Raw genomic sequence first — 18,534 nt, 5'->3', positions numbered from 1 at the left:
ATAAAGCGGTTTCGATTGCGCGTGGATTTCGAATCAATTTACGTATTTAGCATATTCGTTCGTGTGAATTAAGTGCCGCTGTATACAAGAAGCTAGTGCACCGAATTCAAGTACACAACGAACAGCTCGGCTTGGGAGAAAAATCAAACGAGAAGCGTGTCTCATTTCTCGATCAATCTTTTTTTCCTGACATTTTTTACTTGCACGAGAGTTCTCTTAAGAATACGAAACTACTTCGTCTTTCAAAAGCAACTGTGCGACAGTAGCATCATTACGTATCCATTCGAGAGCAAGTCTCGACACGTTTACTCTCGGACAGTCCAGCTCAGGGGCAGTGTCCACTCGCGAGAGATACTCTCGAGAGCAATTCGCGATAGTTTTACTCTCAAAAGGACAGTGTAACGGTTTGAATTTCAAAGGAGCGCGTCTTTTTACCGTGATCGGCGGCGTGCGCCGAGCGGTGTTGGGAGCGGCGAACGCGCATGCGTCGAGCGAAAAACAAGTATGGCGTATTGTATTGTGTTAAGACCACGTGTGTGACGTTTGTTCTCAGTTTTGCCAGTAAAAGTAATATAAAAGCAGAAAATTCTTATCCCGCTAACTCTTTTCTGTGCGCGAACAGACAGCTAGCTTTATGTTTTGCTCGATGTACGTACAGCGACCTAGGCTCGTGTTTCTTATGTTCGGTTCGATGTATGTACAGCGACACAGGCTCGCGTTTCTTATGTTTGGCTCGAATTTCTTATGTTTCACTCGCAAAAAACATCGCGAGCGTCCCGCAATGTTTTGGTACGTAAGGTTGACTAGGCCCAAGTACATACTTGAGGGTCACTAACACGCCTATGATTTTTCCTAGAACTGCTTCGTATAATAGGGAGCAGAAATAGGGACGTACGCAGTTAATGTTTACGGGCCTACCGAACGAGTGCGTTGACGAACGACGTTTGTACCGTGCGATCATAGTGTTGTAGAAAATTCAGTGCTACCTCGAATAAAGCGGTTTCGATTGTGCGTGGATTTCGAATCAATTTACGTACTTAGCATATTCGTTCGTGTGAATTAAGTGCCGCTGCATACAAGAAGCTAGTGCACCGAATTCAAGTACACAACGAACACTTGGGAGAAAAATTAAACGAGAAGCGTGCTCTGCGAGCTACACAGCTACTGTTTCACGGTATGTGCATGCGTGAATACGTGAATACATATGTATACATACGTACACAATCGAATGATTGAGTTAATTGAAAATAGAGGAGAGCCTACGTACAGCTAATTACATTAATTACTGCAACAATTTCGTTTTATCGTATCCTAAGTTTAAACGAGACGGAATATAAGTTATAAATATGGTCATACTTTTACCTTGAATCGCATTTTTCATAACTTTCCCATCATTTCCGGGAAAAATGACAATTACATTTTTCGTTCCTTAGGATGCGTAGGAACGTAAAAATTTTTCGTTTCCGGCCGTATGCCAAAATTGGTCTTTTTTTAACATCCTCTTTTGATACGCAACGATGCAACGCTTCGTATCACCATTGTGTATCAATTTTGACGAGCAAGCGTTGCATCTTGCAACGAATCTTCGAATTTCCGTAATCTTGAAGCGTAACCTCTTTTGATACGCAACGATGCAACGCTTCGTATCACCATTGTGTATCAATTTTGACGAGCAAGTGTTGCATCTTGCAACGAATCTTCGAATTTCCGTAATCTTGAAGCGTAACTTTAAAGCTACGAATAGTTCTGCATTTTATAGTTTGCAAAAGCTCATTTAACTGACATAATACGAACATTCCCAATTTCACAGTTTTAAGTTACCATCTTCAAAGCAATTAAAACGTAAAAATTGAATATAGAGCAGACACAAAGTATCTTTAAATACCGCTATTAATTTCCTCTTGCTTCAAATAATATTAAATTCATTTTTCAAGGAATACAAACAAACTTTACAAGATTTCTTCTAATTTAAACAAACCAAGTGTTTAAATGTTTCTTTCTCGTCCAGCTGTTTTCATTGGCATTCCTCGATACTCGGTTTCTTGACTACGCGATTTAACATTTAGATTTGCCAGACATATCCGTCCTTGTCGTTTGCACGTTCCGGAAGGCGTTGTCAATAAATTGGCCGTTCTATAGGAAACGAGTTCGAACCATTAATCAGAATGACGAAAATTATTCATCGAATCCTTCGAAAACCGGAGTTCGGGGAGGTATTTATTTTTGTCACAAACTCCGCGGCTTATTGTTAACGCGGAGTACGTAGTGAAATTTATTGCAGGAAAAAGGAAGAACAGCGGTGCGATTAGGGAAATCATTGAAATTTCATCGCTTTCGTTATTCCATTACACTTTAATCGAAGTTTCTATTTCCACTCGGGTACCGCGTTCCACAATGTAGTAAAACACCACTGAAACGAAGTCTTGGTAAACTATTGTACAACTTTGTTGTACGACCAGTGTTACGAGAGTGACGAGCGACTAAATTCTAATTGAAACGTTAGCCGAAGTGCTAGTTTATGTGAACTGCTTGAAAATTAATTTACGACCTGCGGTGTACGAATTATGCGACGATTAATTTCTAATTCGCGATACGAACTTGAACGGCTAACTCGCCGCGCCTGCACTTCACTAAACTCGAATTGTAACGTTCAATTCAATTTTACCAGGGACATGCAAAATTTGTCGTTGATTAAAGTCTCATCGCCAATTGACGCGATTGTAACGAGTATTCTGCACGCTTTTAAAAGTGATACACCGTGTAATAATTTAAGCAATAATGAAGATAATTGCATAAAAATTATACTGTGCTATCTTAAAACGTGAACAAACCCTTGATCTATAATAACCTAACAGTTTTTTATCCTGTAAATCGCCTAAAATCGACGGCACCGAGTACCCTCTTAAAATTAGTAACAATTATCAGCATTCGAATCGGTAATCTTTGGCCATATTTCTGGCAAATTGTCCTATCTCTCAGCGATAGAAATTAGGTGGTTTTGAAGCAAAAGACTGAAGGAATAGGGTTATTATTACAAATAACGAAACGTGTGTAGGGTTTCGCTAAGTACCCTCACGGTATTAGTACGATCTTTATTTAAATGGACTGTCGGCGTTGGACGTCGCATCGGTGTTAACCAATCAGGTAATTTCTTTCCCCAAGTCGCTGCGTGTCCCTTGTGCCCTTGGCGCGCTTTTTCGGGGACCGCAGTGCGACTTGGCGGGGGAGGTTTTTCCCCTGACGTCACTTGGCGGGCAGCTGAGTTTCCTCCAGGTCAAGTACTCGTGACCTGCCGGTTCGGGCCTCTGGGCCTCGTACGGCTGACCTTTCGGAAACCCTTGGTTTATGATGCGGCAATTTGCTATTGAGGCCGTCGGAGAAAGTTTCTACGCGGACATGCATTGTCGAATTTTTAGAAATTAAATAAGCTAAAAACGGTTTCCTCAAAAATAGCCTTTCAAGCGCGCACGTCATAAACCGTGCTGGTAGTCTGCTCGCCAAATGTTTTCCGCTGTAGCTGGTCGCTACAAGACGTTAAAATGTGTGTTAAGGATACTTAAGTTGGACCAGGTTTACGATACGGACGCGACTCTCTGCTATTTTTCAGATTAAGGTTTGAATACGCGTTTAATGTTTTCGTTCGTTAATTATTCCTTATTGTCAGGAGGGCTCTAAACCTCTCATAAAATCTCAATAGCAATTGACGTATCATAAACCCGCGCTCGTTAATTATTCCTTATTGTCAGGAGGGCTCCAAACCTCTCATAAAATCTCAATAGCAATTGACGTATCATAAACCCACGTGAGCGGTACCGTTACCCTGGGTTTGTCCCATAAGCCCAGGTGACGCGTACTTGACGCAAAACACCCCCTCCTTGAGTGGTTGGCGTTGGTCGGTGACCAAGGCCCAAACGTGAGTGGGACTCTTGGCCTCCCACCTAAAACTCACCCCCGTCAAGGGACCCAAACGCGACCAGGGAAGGGGAAATGCGAGGGCTGACCGGGGCAACGCGCCAACGAGACGAGCAGAACACAGAAAAGGTTAAGAGCAAAAAGTTCAGGCGATGACACAGTCGCTACATTTTCAATCGATTCTCGACGACGTGTCAGAATTGAACAATGTGCATTTTGATGTCGTCGACTTTGAAGAAGCGTTTTTGAGCCAGAGAAGATTTCAGTGATCGAATCAAGTGATAATTGAGCCACTCAGAAGCCAAAATGATTAACTCCACTTCTTCGTATTCTTCTAATTTTAGTACCAAGGCACATGCTTAACACTATCTAGCTCTAACTGATTCATCAGCTTCTTTTCGATACTCAAGGGTTATCGACCTCTGAAATCGACGGTTTTCAGGTTAAATAGATCTAGTGATCGGGCTCTCGTTTTTGGCAAAATTTTTTTTAGTGTTTGGCAAAATTCCTATTTCTCGTTCAGTTGTTGGTAAATAGAGAGTGACGTCTCTGTTAGGAGCGATATCACACTATTTCCAACTACGAGCGGTAAATAAAGCGTGAATACTTAATTCTTCGTAAATAAAAAGAATTAAATAAATGTAATTTAACGGGGTTAGTCACTTTTGCTTCTAAGTGGCTCTATTCTCAGCCCAATTCCTCGATTTTTCCCAACGTTCGACCTAAAATAGATGAACAAGCGTTATCTCCTTGCGGAATAATCCCTTTTCGTAGAATCTAGCGCAGAAGATTGTTCCGTAGCTTCGCTGAAACGTGTCAGAGTTCCGTGTCGAAGCCCTACGACAATTTTCGACCAGTTTCCAGCGATGAATTTATTACGATTCGAAAAATAATAAAGGTTAACGACCTAATACAGCGGTTCCTAGGCTAATTTAGCTAGCTGGAAGTTTAGTAAAGGCGCGGGATTTCCTTTAGGTCAGTGCTATTCACGAAAAGGCTCCCTCTTGCTCTGCACTCTACTACTTGTAGTGAAATTGTGGAGTGCTTAGTAACAATGAAGTGCGGGAAGAATGAGGAAAGACGAACTGTTCTAAAGTGCGAGCAAGAAGTATCGTATAACGCGATACTTCTGCAGTGCACTTTGACGTGGTTAGAGAATTGAAACGACATTAAACGAATTCTATACGAACGAATTTATTATTCCTACGGTGATTTAAAAAAAAAAAGAAGAAAACACTGTGTTTTGTCACACTTTTTCGAACCGTTAAACAGGAGTAAAAGGAATTTCTGAATGCTCTAGATACGATTTTTCGAAAAATCGTTTAACAGACAAAAATGTAAGGAAGAATATCAATTTTTTTAATTCCTACAGTCATTAAAAAAACACTGTGTTCTGTCACACTTTTTCGAACCGTTAAACAGGAGTAAAAGGAATTTCTGAAAGCTCTAGATACGATTTTTCGAAAAATCGTTTGGTAGACAAAAATGTAAAGAAGAAATGTCGATTTTTTTTATTCCCAAACTCAGAGTAGCTACTTAACGATAGAAAGAAAATTTCGATGAGATTTTTGAAAAGATCAACGTATGTATAAGAAACTACATTTAGTTTAACAAAAGCTATAGAACCCTGAAGTACCAGCATCAAATAAACATGGCCATGGGACAATCACTGACTGTTCTGATACGAAACACAAATTTAAAAGGGACAATTACGAACTTTTAGTCACGTCGAAAACACTACCCGCATTACACCAATCGCGGAGAACATTCACGTGAAACCTCTTTGTTGGTCTAGTTTTAATAATAACACCGTCTGAACTAGTATATTTACGGAATTAACACGAGTTTTTTGGAAGTTGAAACAGGTCGAAAGATAAGAGTATCGCTAAGAAGTTAATTACTAAAGTTAAATTACTCGAAGTTAAAAATTAGTAAAGTTACATTACCGAGAAGTAAAATGAAACTATTTGAACATTTGCCTAAAAAGTGAAGTATAAAAGATATTTTGGAAGTGACGTGGTGCAAATGATTACTCGCAAAGTGGGTAACGAAAATATATTTATTCAACCAATAATACTTAAACTAATTTTAAATGTAAAGCGATACGATGCGCGTAGAAAGGAAGTCTACGACCAAAGGCCTCGTGCCTTCTTCGGGGCTCCCTGGGAAAGTCCCAGGAAGTGGGCGCGCGGGTCTACATTGCCGAGGCAATACTCTTGTCCTCGAGGACGAAGAAACTCGGAGATGTTTTTCCAAACATCTCTCGATTGTTCGCCTCGAGGGCCAAGAGTCGCCAGGCCTAAGTGCGTGTTAAGTATTCGTTCCAAGTAACGTTCAATCGATTATAGCGCTGTGTAAATGAAATACTATTTTCCTGCAAAGATAGTATCGAAGAAACGACTTGTCTCGGGCAAACAACTATTCAATTAAAGGACATTTCGAAGGATTTTCGAATAAAATACGGTATTCCTGCGTGAAGTGCAGATTTATGTAAGAAATGCGAGATTTCGGCGGCGAAGTGGTGGCCTGGACTTTGTCACCCAGGAAGAGAAAGCGCGCGGGTACCTGAGGGTACCATAAACTAACCCCTTTCCCCGAAAAGTCGAACGAGGGGGCTACAATCTGAGGGTGCCATAAACTAATCCCTTCCCCCGGAAAGTCGAACGAGGGGGCTCCAACGGGATACCACGCGGAGAGGACACTCTATTTTTCGGAGCAACGCGGGATACGACGCGGAGAGGACACTCGGGAAATAGCCGTCGAGCGAGACAGACACCGAAGCACTTAGCAGTCGCTTAGAACTATACTTTAATACATTTTTGGTTAATACCCTATCCTGTGTTAAATTTATTTAAGTTGTGCTGACATTTATTATCCGCGTTATTTATTTTATTATTAAATTAATTTATGAAATAATTAATTTATTATCCAACAGTGACATCATTGGGTAAAACAGTTTGTTTTCTCAGAAGTTCAGAACTGAATGGTAATTAGCGAAATGGATTCTATTAGGATCGTCTACTGATTAGTTTGCAATTTTGTTACTGTTTAAATATGCGGCAGAGTGTATTAAAGTTGGAGATATTCTTTCCAAGAGCTTTCAGAAACGTAATATTCAGAATAACCCTTTCTTAACCAAATGTCAACAGTGGATATTTTTTCAAAGCAACTCTTCGTTTTCGGTTTACTAAAGTTTAGCAATTTTTTCCCGCCATTTTTCAATATCACAACGTGCCACTATATTTCTCGTTCGTTTGATACTACGAAATATCCATAATGAAATTTGAACGAGCTCGGTGATTATTATTATTGTAGGATGTGAATGGTACATATGCTAATGAAATGTTTGCAGGCTAATATTATCCTGGTTTTCGCGTTATCCACGAGGAAAGTACTTCAAACACATGATTATTTAAATACGACAAATGGAGTATGTTGGCAATATGTCAAAATGGAAATAATTGATAATTGCAACATTGATTTGTATTATTAATATTTCTGTATTACACGTATTTTCTCAAAATACATCAACTCCTGTTTTAATCATCTATTTCAAATACGATATCAAAATAGCACTTATTCTGCTCCACTGTTGTTTCAGAGAGAAAAGAAGTAACATTTTAATTCGGCGAGATGCAAAGGGAAATTTCAATAATCCTGTAAAAATGACCGGTATTTTTCTTTTCTCTGTCATTTTCGTTCAAAGTTAATTGCGGCGTATTAAATACGCGATAATCGCCTGAAATTCCAGGGAAATAATTAAAGTCGATTTTTACTTTCCCACCGGGAGGCTGAGTCGCGAAGTTTTATTGGCAGCATTATCGGGAATTGCTCGGGGAACTTCTTAATAACAACTTTCTTAGGTATTAACACGAATTATTTTCAACTTTTCAGTCTTATAAAACTTGCCCGGAACTCACCTTAAAGTCTCTCTACACGATTCTACACGATATGACGGCTGGCCACAATAAGTTCTCTTTGTCGACTGCCGATAAATGCGGTAAAACAGTTGGCAAAGTTTCTCACTATTAGAGAGTAAAATGAGGAAATTTGTTGATTCTCTTGGTAATACGATAAACCGAAGGTTATCCGGAGACATTGCACAACTGATTAGAGGAGCTGAGAAATTTGTTTATTGCTTCTGATCACTTTCTTTTTCAATCGAATCTGCTTTATCGTGCGAGATTTTGATCTATCTGTTACTCGGAAATTCATTCGAGATTGTTCAATTGTGCAACGTTTTCACCGATGCGTTATGTCAATTCGTTCGAGAATAAAGTTACACAACGACTTTTCCGGAAGAATTATGTATCTTTCCACCGGACGAAAGCTGAACTAGGCGATTCTCACTTCGTTTTCTTGGGGTCCGACAGGGTCGAAACTATAAATGACGAGGTGGCTCGACAATACGCTTGCAGTATAGTGAACGACAATGGCTAGGCGCGTTTCTCGCCGCTGCTCGCGCTAGGAGGATACGTAGATCAGCAGCTGGTATTTTTAGTAATGCTAAAGTGTCTATCGTTTATCGTTAGTCAATTGTCAGCGGGTATTCCGTCGATTTTAGGCGATTTATAGGATAAACAATTGTGCGGTTTCTTCGTGCTTCAAGATAACAGTGTAATTTTTACACGATTATCTTCATTATTATTTAAATAATTGTATGTTTTCCGCGGCAGGTATGTACCCCGAAATACGTGAAACGAAACATCGTTCAATAGTAAATATCCTATTCCACAGGTATTTTATGGGTACTTTGGAACGTTTACGACGGTTAACTGTTTCATTTCGAATCCCCTCGAAATCACGCGAACACGACCTCACGATTGTCATTCGTGCTCCGCGAAACGGGTAAAATTTCACTTTTTTCCCCGATTTTCCATCTTGAAAATATTCGAAAAGGGGCAGCTTTTACCTGGCGAAACGTACGTTGTATATCACTTTTAATGGCTACCACGATTTACGTTGCTGTATTCGTCGGAAAAAATAATCAAAGATAATGTTAATCTATGCAAAAGTGGTTCTCTCGTGAACTATTATAGAACGAAGCAAACGGAATTTTTTTAACAAAATTGTTTAAACAGAAATTCATGAAAGTTGTAACTTCTTCAGGCAATAAAAAAAGAAAACTACTGTTGACACTGACGTAATTCTAAGTCACAAGATAAACAGACGTCTATTTTATATGTGCGTCAAATTTGAAGAAGATCGATCGATTCGTTATTAAAATATCATTTTATGATATTATGATGGTTTTGAGAAAAATCATCGTTCTTTTAGAAACGCTGCAACTTTGTTAAAATTTCGGGAACCCACAACCAATGTGCTATACTTTAAGAAAGTACAGTAAAAAAATCGATTTTTTGACCTCTTCGAGTGGAAATACCTCCACATTACACGTATAAACTAACCTGAAATGCAATTGGGCGAAAAATCTTTCGCGAATCAGTTTACATCAACGTCGTCCTTCGATTTCTCTTCAAGCTGGTGATATTAGAATTATTTCAATATCCCACGAGAAAATTCCAGTCCAGTTAGGTCGCAGCGCGCGATGAAAAGTAGTTTTTTTTATTTAAAAAAATACAGTTCGCGTGATTTTCCCGGAGTTTTATTGTCCAGCCATCAGGTTGGATCGTCGTTGCCTGGAAGAGACTTCGCGATCGTTTAATCTCGACGTGGTCTCTAGGCTTTGCGCTGTCGTTGAACGCTTGTCAAGTTGGTTTCTTGCGGGAGTAAAAGTGGCGCAACGAGATTAAGGGAAAAGTGGGCGGAAAGGAAGAGAGTATCGATGCTGAGACTGGCGTGAATTTCGAACGACTTGATCGCGTTAGTTTTCCTGTGTTTGAAGTTTAACCATGCTAACACGGTCGAACGTTTATCCGGGGAAATTTACTCGGGGAATTTTCCACGAAGCTTAACTGTAACACATTTTTTACAACGTAACGATAATGTTCTATACGCGCGTTAAATACAGGCCAGTTTCCGTATCTCGGGAGCTGAAATTTTGGGCACAGTCTTTCACAGAAGCGATAAATGTCGCGTCAGACGCAACGTGGTCTCTTGAAGTTACCGGAAGTGGAGGACAGTGGGGTAAATTTCGCGATAAATGGTGGACACTGAAATTTTTGAGAGATTTGGAAAATTTGGATAGCCTTTCGGAGAAGCGATAAATTTCGCGTCAGACGCAACGTGGTCTCTTGAATTTACCGGAAGTGGAGGACAGTGGGGTAAATGCGATAAATGGTGGACAACGCGAGAAGCAGGTATTTTACGGAACTTCTATTTTATTACGGTACTCTAAGCACTTGTAATTTATCAGAGTGGAAGTTCTGCAAAGAGTGTTCCTTTTAATTGGGAAAATCGACGGTAAGTTAGAGTAATGGTACAAAATAGAATTTTGGTCAATAAGTGAAAGTGAAGCAAGCAATTGTGCAAAGTTCATAAGGAAACAATGAAATCTGTTTAAGCATATTTTGTACGTTTTTAATGTCAGAAACAATTTTCTAAAGCAGTTAGCGAATGCCCAAGGGGAGACTCTCTCTGAGGTGAGACATCAAAAGCGTTGCCCTTCGTATCTTATCCCTTCATGCATATTTCAGTCTTCCACATAGTATTCGTATTTTTCGATTTCTCTTTTCCCCCTTTTTCCCCTTTCCTTCTTTTCTTTTTTATTTAGAGGTAGTTGAACTCGCGGAGATAGAACGTCGAACCTTTTTTCTCTGCGTTATTCGATTTGCTTATTCTTTCTTTCTACGGTTTCGTTGCTTCTCTACCCCATTCGCACGTTCTTGGTCTTTTCAGCGTTACGTCCTTGATAAAAATTTCCCTTCTTAACGAAAGGGGAAAAGATTTCTCTTAAAAATTGAGGATGAAAATAATTTAAATTGTTAAAATATTCGTTAATTATATTCTTCTTCTTCTTAAATTCTGTTTGAAAAATTTCACATTCTAAAACCAACGACTTCGAGATCGCGTATCTCTAAGAAGATTCTGCAATGAAAATTGGTATTAAATCGTGCTTTGATAATACATAAGTCGATTACAATACGTAGATCTTTTAACCCTTTGCACTCCAAGCATTTGTTGATAGACTGAATCAGCAACTCCGGTATACTTTCGAAAACCTCAAGTTTCATTTTGGAAAAAGTTCTATTTCTCTCGTTTTAATTTTCATCGTTTCAGAAAAACCTGAATTTCACTTTTCAAAGTTCTCCAAAGTAATTACGCGTGTCGCCATTGGAGTGCAAAGGGTTAAACTTAGAGCAAAATTTTGTCGCTTTTGACCAGGATTTCGGCGAAATCTGCCACTGTGCGTGTGAATGTCGCAAAATTCTCTGTCCGAGAGTTAAAACGCGAAATGTCGGACATTCTGGCGTAACAACAGCATCAGCTGTAATTATTCAATACATCGTGTCTTTCAAAGTGGTAGTAAGCTAATATAGCAATCACCGCGATCCAATCTTCGAAAATATACCATGTCCTATTATGCAAATGGAAAACAGCAATTTTCTCTAACTGCTTACCGACAAATGTTTCATACATTTATTACAGATCAGCGTATATACAATACATACAATTACCTTCACCGTTTCATCTGTACATAGGTATATGTTTCGACAACGCGAAATTTATTTTCACTAGAGCAAATCACTTTACGCGAAGTAGATCAGAACGTCGCTGCTGTTCGATCATTTTTATAACTTCACCTAGAATTATTCTAAACGAACGCAAACAGTGAATTAGTCTGAATATATTTCGAACTTTACAATAAGATTTCTCATCTATAATGAATCTAATATCTGCATCGATCTTATTGGCGACTCTCGTTATTTCGTCGAAACAATTCAAAATTCTGTCTAATCCTCCAACCAGTTCGCAACTTCGGACACTTATTCGCGACATTACACAAGACACTCGCGACGTTACCGTGTTAATTGAAGATTTACGCACCGATGACAGAACCACGCAAGTACTTGACGTTGTTTCCACAACCTTGTCTACATTTATACCAGCACAGTACGTTCTTGCTTCAGCGCTGCCACAATTTGTCGATCAGTTAAATTCGTTGTCCATTGCCAACACATTCGTAATATACATCCACGGCGTTCAACCTAGCTTGCAACGAGAACTATGGGAACAAATGGTGCGTAACGTAAGAAAATTGTGGAACAGTTCTCACATCCCGAAAATTTTGATCATCCTCGTGCAAGATGAACATAGCGAAGCTGACAACAGCATACGAGACTTTCTGAAGCACCTCTGGATCGTGAAAATTGTCGACGTAGAAATCCTGGAGATTCTACCTTCCGCGAGTCAAGAAGAACAATCTATCACCGTTCATCGGTACAACCCTTTCACAGACAACTATACCATAATAATCGATCCTCGGGAGACGATCTCTTGGTACCCGGACAAATTCTCCAACATGCACATGCGACCTGTGAACATCAAAGTTCCACCGACCGAAATTCCATCGAATCATTCCACAAGCGTCAGTTTAGAGATTTCGCGTATCTACCATTTGACCATTCTCAAAGACGCGATGAATTTCACGGTCGTGCCGACTGCGGACAGATCCGAGTCGGATTTGATGCTGTTCGAGTACAGTTTCATTCATCGGTTGGACGACACCGTCAGTTACATGGAGATACTCCACGAGGTCGATATATGCCTGATAACTTCGGTGCTTCCTGTGAAGGTGGTGACAATGTGGAATTTCCTTGGAATGATCTGTGTAGGCGTCGCTATAGTTCTCTCCTTTCTCGTCGTGTTCACCGTGCTCCAGGTTGATCGACGCATGAGACATCCGTTTTACCTGATGAACATGCTTCTCGGTTTCTCCGTCACGGTGTTGCCTAGAAGTTTGAAGGAGAAAGTACTGTTCCTTTGCATGGTCACCCTTTCGACTAGGTACACTTCCATATTCTACACGGAACTGTTCGATCTTGCTCTGATGAACAAGGAATTCGAGATCAACAGCTACGAGGAGCTCGCGGAGTCCGGTCTTTACGTGACGGTTGACGAGAACATATACTCGAGCATGATGAAGGACGACGCAGTACCGGTTGCTGTGAAGAAGAGGATCTCGTCTACGAAGGGTACGGTTATCGTAATGCAAATAATCAACAAGACGATGTTTTCGAACATGTCGTACTTCTTCGACAAAATGTTCGCGCAGGTGGTAACAGCGGGGATGCACGATATCAACGGGCAGCCGATTTTTAAACTGAACAATCTGTGCATGCGGACGATGCACACTTTTTACGTGTTCGACAAACAGTCGCCGTATAAGGAGAAGTTCAAGGAGATGTTCCTGCGAGCGTTATCCTCGGGATTCACCGAGTACGTGAGGAAGAATTTCTCGATGATGATACCGATGGCAATGATGAATCTTGAGAGATCCTCTCCTATTGCCAAGCCCGGTCTTAACATTCCCTTTCATTTGGTGGCATTGTTTTGCTGTTATTGTCTCTCGCTTTTTGTGTTCTGCGGGGAAATCGTTGTACGTAGGGTTCGATGGAAGATGAAATCGAGGAAGGAGAGGAGAATTGTTCGTGGCAGATGTTAATTGTTGTTTAAGTAACGCAGAAATTCCTGAATAGAGTATGCTTACAACTTACAGAATTTGCTAATTATTAATTGTATGTACTTGGAGAAATGTTTTTGTCAAATAAATGTGTGTGTGTGAAGTTTGGAAGAAAATTTCATCGAAGAAATTAAGCTTATATATTTGATTAAGTATCCTAAAAAGTGAGATCCTGTGACTAGACTAATAAAGAGAAATTGTGTGTCATGATACATGGAATAAATTGAATTTCTGTGAAGTCAAATTATCCACATCTTCCACAAAAATTTTACTATATTATCCAAACCAGACTCTCGATCTTTTCACTACCTGCAAACTTTCTTTTTCTAAACAATTTCCAACCTAAACCTTAATTCAATCTTCAACCGAAAGCGACCACTTTACGCGGACACAAGAGGTGTCTCTTAATTCCTACACAATTTGACCAGCCTACCAAGTGTTACATTTTCCCAAACAATCAAAACTCGAAACGCAAAACAACAAGCAAGAACTGCACCAAAAAAATCGCTGAAAAATATACACACTCGACGATCGCCACTCGAAATTCAAGAGAACACACTCTGGATCCTCCGAGCGAATCAGCCTCGTGTCAACGATAACGTATCGATGATCGATACGAACTGCAACATTAGCGTGTGTCGAGTTTACGCATGCTTTCGATAGACAAGCTTGTACGCGCGCGGTCGTCTTTCGGGTATAAATTAACTGCGACAATAGCAGTATTAGCCGGTGCTTGTTGCACGGAGTCTATTATCCAGGCTCCGGGTCGAATCCATTTCTGGCCGGAGCTCGATCTAAATGCGCAACGACCGATCCATCAATTGATCAATCCGGCTGACGCGTTTCTTAGAGCGTTTCAAATTCGCGTGTACGAGCGAGGCGGGCCTCGAATCATACTGGTTCTCCTTCGATTGAACGGTGGAGGGAACGTTAACGACGAACGGCTCGAATCAGGACGATGTTTCCGCTCGTTCGAGCTATGAATTAACGTTCGCCGAGATATAAATGACGGGACCTGCCTGGCCGGATATCCCTTCGGGATCCTGCGCGACCAATAAAGCGAAAGGAGCTCTCTCTCGTCTCTATTGAGACGGTAACGTTCCTGCGGAGCGGCGATTGTTGGTGCTAAAATTATCGTTCGCCGTGCTGGAATCGAGCAGAGCCGAATGTTTGAGATGTGCGAAGGGATCGTTGAATTTCAAACTGATGGCGATCTTTTATTTCGTTTATTTCACTCACTCCTACGTTTCGCCGGATTTATCGCTAACCAAAGTGTGACAGATTTCCAAGTATAATCACCAAGTACCGTGAATAATCGCTAAGCTTATCCGGCAAATCTGTTTCATGTGAAATTAACAGGTTCGAACGTTAAGTGAAATTAATCAGTTTATTCGGTATTTTGCGCGCCGCGGGGCTCTTCTTTGAGTTGTGTAAAACTGTCCAAATACGCCGATCTGTGTCGAAGCGAACGACTGTCAAGACCAGGTGTGACAAAACAACGCGCGGGCGAAATAAATGGTGATAGACAGACACATTAAAGTGGGCGACTGCCGCCTATTACTCAATAGAATCTATTGGCGGAATATTCGAGAGCGTTAAATCGGTGTAGGAGAAAATGATTAACGCGCGACAATGATCCTTTCTTTCCAAGGGACAAACCAAATTTTTTATAAATAATAGTAGGTGTAACGATTTGTTTCTAGTATAAACATTTTACAATTGTGATACAGCTAACGATTCTTTTTTTTCATTTATACATAATATGAACATTGTTTAACCAACAGGGGTTTATGGCACGGATTCCAAGCGACGTTACTTTTCAGAAGTTTTTTGATAACAATAGCCTATTCAAGCCAGAGGGCAAATCCGGCTTATTACCTGATGGCCGCGGAAATTCTCCACTTCTGCGGGCCACATGGTAAGCCGGTACTTGCCTCTGCGCGCTCAGTAACGGTAAACATGCCATAAACCCGTAAAGTCGACGTTTCGGCAAGATCGCCACGCGGGGCTGACACCCCCGTTTTGGGACCGTCTCTCCCTCTCTGCCACCGCCCTACTCTGCGGACCACGGGGGAGTGCACGAGGGCCTAGGAGAGCGGCTCTAGGGGGTGAAAGGCCCATGATTTACCAACAAGGTAAACTGCCCATTTTGGCGAAAAGAGATATATACAGCCAGTTCACGACATTCGGGCAGATTCTAAGATACTTAGAAACAATCGACACCACTTTGTGCGCTCTAACACGCAATACTCGACATCTTGATACACCAGTGTGGTCCAGTCCGCAATAATCGACATCACATATAAAGCGCGATCACCATCGCGACAATAAGTAGTTGGCATATACACGTGCAATAATTACCAACGCCAACCTGACCTTCCAACCAACAAGAAGCGCGGGAAGCTGCGTTACCAGATTAATTTCTATCGAGTAATTTGACAAAGTAATTTTGGACTTAACAGACGTCGTACATTAATTTTTGTTGAAAGTAATTTTTCTTTTTTAATTTATTTATTTAAGGTCGCATCGGCTCATGTAAGTCATTAGCGACCATATTTGTTATACATTTGTAAAAGTAAATTACTCTCGATACTTTATCTTTAAAGAAAAATAAATACTAGCTGAACTGTTTTTTACTATATAAAAGATAAAAGGTAGGAGTTAGAAGATTGTACGTATCATTGTATTTCTTGTACGTGCGTCAATTGTTCGCGTAATTAAGGTAATCTAGGTACTTTATTCCAACAGAATCGTTTAAACGTTAATATTCTACGAACATTTGCGAAATGAAATATCCTCTTCCGCTGATTTGTCGCACACAGATAAAAATTTTTCTCTGTAAATATTGCATAAACTAATACACTAACGACAGCGAAACAATTCTCGAAAGCATGTCGTGCTCCATTTTATAAATGCAAAACAGTCATTTAAAGAAACAATCAAATAAATCTTTTAACCTTTCCTCTTCTATATATTTCGATCGTTTAAAATGTACCGTCGTTCACGCGGAATAACTGAAAGTATCATTACTATGAGATCGTTAAAAAATTTTACTTGCAATTATTCTAAGTGGACGTAAAAAAACAAATACAAGCATTTCTTACGTAGTTTGATACATAACAGAATGAGAAATTATTTGCGAAATTACTTGACGAAACATTTATTCAAATAGAAAGTAAAATAAAAGAATTATTTCTAACGAAATAAACTAACGTATCTATAGTTATTTAAAAAATAATCATTTTTAAAGTATTTTATTAGAATAACGCCCGACTAATTTAACTCGTACACTATTTTTCGCACTTTTTTCAATTTTTTACTAATCAAAAATCGGGGAGCAAGAAATACCCAAATTTTCCAAAAAGTAGGGCTATACTTCTTTTTATTTTTACAGAGTAAATCACGATTTCATAAGTCAAATTCAATATATTAAAAAAAACAGGCCTATACGAAGAACTGAAAGCGAACAAAACGCTCACCGAAAAAGTCCCCCATTTTCCCCGCGAAAAATATTCGTACGTTACTTCTCTCCTAACAATATCTCGCGAAACTACGGCGGTACTCTCCGCACGACCATAATAGGTGTCCCAATACTTGTGAACGTCGGATAGAACAGTTTCGAAGAAAAATTCCATCGATAATTCATCCTCGAAGCACTCCGAGGAGCAACGTGATCCTGTTCCTTCTCGTCGTCTTATACCGTCCACTCTAATATCCTTAATGCATGTATTTATTCATAATTCAGGATATCGCGGAATCTAGAAGCCGTCCCCGTTAATTCTCCGCGTCTGTACGGTTCACTTTTCGTCGAGTTGGCAGACACTGTCCGCCGTAAGGACGAAGATCGGGTCGCGAGATGCAATTATGATAAACCTGAAAGCTTCTTTCGAGAGCTTTTCAGCGGTAACGCGGGTTCACAAAAGGGATGACCGCGCCGGGACCGTTTTGACTCCGCCGCGTTTTAATCTATATCGCTCTCTATTTCCTGTTCTCTTTATACAGAGGCTGCCACGCCGCGTGATGAGCTTTCGACTACTCGAGAACGCTCGTGTGAAACACACGCCGCTCCGGGTTACGACAGATTTGTCTGATCGATAACCAGGGAACGATGGAAACGCGTTCGAACTTATCGCTCGACGAATTTTGTTCGTCCAATTGTTTGCTGCAGGTTGTATTTTTTCATTTTTGTTTTTGGTGGTTTGTCAATTTTAGCATGCTTGGAAGAAAATTTCATCCTTGGAGATGGCAGTGTGGGAAATCGCACTGTAACGTCTTTGGATATTCTGTGTTTCATAAAAGTTGGTGCTATAACTGATAAACTTTGTCTGGAAAATTTTTCACCTGTTAAAATTGGCATTGGATTACTTATTGAGATTATCTTGAATTTTCTCGAATATTTCTTGGAAATTTCTTTCACCATTGGGAACATTCGGTTTCATTTTTACATCGTATTATAGTTTGCAAGGTATTATCGGTGTGAAATCTTAACGAGAAAGATCCTCCATCGAAATTTCACGCGGAGAAATTCGAGTATATCCGTACAGATGAGAAAATTCTCTCGCTTCCATAACGTTATCATCCCCCGTATACACAAAGGAGTATTCTCCATTATTTCTGTAACGTATCGCTTTTATTTAGAATAATGGGAAAATTTATTTTCCCTAGTCCTCGCATATAACATAATTTTTATGCGCATATGGTATCGCGTAGCTTACGCCCGGAGAAATGAGTCTCCGGACACCGATCACTCGGGGCTAAAGAATGAAACTCGCATACTTTAAAGGGAAATTTCATTTTCTTGCAATCAACTTATGATCCAACAATAACCGGATATTAGAGAAATGGGCGGAGTCAGAAAGGGGAAGGTTTTGCTTTTAAAAATGGCGCTCTTATTTGTCACACTTCTTCGAATAAAATTTAGGTGCAAATATCGGTTTGGAAATAAAAATCGAGCAAATGTTACTAATACTTTTGTGTTATATGTAAAAGTACGTTGTACAGTTGTATTTATTAATTATTATTTCGAAGTAAGAGCAACC

At 40.0% G+C, this 18,534-nt stretch overlaps 1 protein-coding gene across 1 annotated transcript in view; it reads left to right on the top strand.

Moving 5' to 3' along the window:
• The window catches only part of LOC108579009, a 116,672-nt gene that overhangs the window by 10,516 nt on the left and 87,622 nt on the right, over window positions 1–18,534 (top strand). The window lies entirely within an intron of this gene.

This window comes from Habropoda laboriosa, unplaced genomic scaffold (assembly GCF_001263275.1).
Source record: "Habropoda laboriosa isolate 0110345459 unplaced genomic scaffold, ASM126327v1 scaffold78, whole genome shotgun sequence".
Lineage (NCBI taxonomy): Eukaryota > Metazoa > Arthropoda > Insecta > Hymenoptera > Apidae > Habropoda > Habropoda laboriosa.
This window is presented reverse-complemented; position numbering and strand designations above follow the sequence as displayed.